This window comes from Syngnathus leptorhynchus, unplaced genomic scaffold (genome assembly GCF_054491065.1).
Source record: "Syngnathus leptorhynchus isolate UIUO unplaced genomic scaffold, UIUO_Slep HiC_scaffold_163, whole genome shotgun sequence".
Classification (NCBI taxonomy): Eukaryota; Metazoa; Chordata; class Actinopteri; order Syngnathiformes; family Syngnathidae; genus Syngnathus; species Syngnathus leptorhynchus.
In genome coordinates this window covers 35001-35305 of record NW_028232130.1, presented here as the reverse complement: position 1 = coordinate 35305, position 305 = coordinate 35001, and positions in this window count along the sequence as shown.

The following is a 305-nucleotide window of genomic DNA, read 5'->3' as shown; positions in this document are numbered from 1 at the left end:
CGGGCCGGGGCGCAGATTCCCGCTTGGGTGACCGAACGTTCTCTGCTCGGGCCGGAGGGCCGACGCCCGTCCCCCCCCGTCGTCCCCCACGGACCGCCTCCGAGGCCACTTCGCACGGCTCATCCTCGGCTCCCTACCAATGCTTAATCGATGGGGCCGCCCGGCCGGATTCGCGCCACCCTGTCCACCGCGAGTCTCCCCAGACTAACCCGAGTTACCGCCCAGCTCGCCTAACCTTGCACTCGCTCTGCCAAACGGTCGTGTAGTCGGCGGGCCGTCCTACGGGTCGCCCTCCCTCTCCAAAC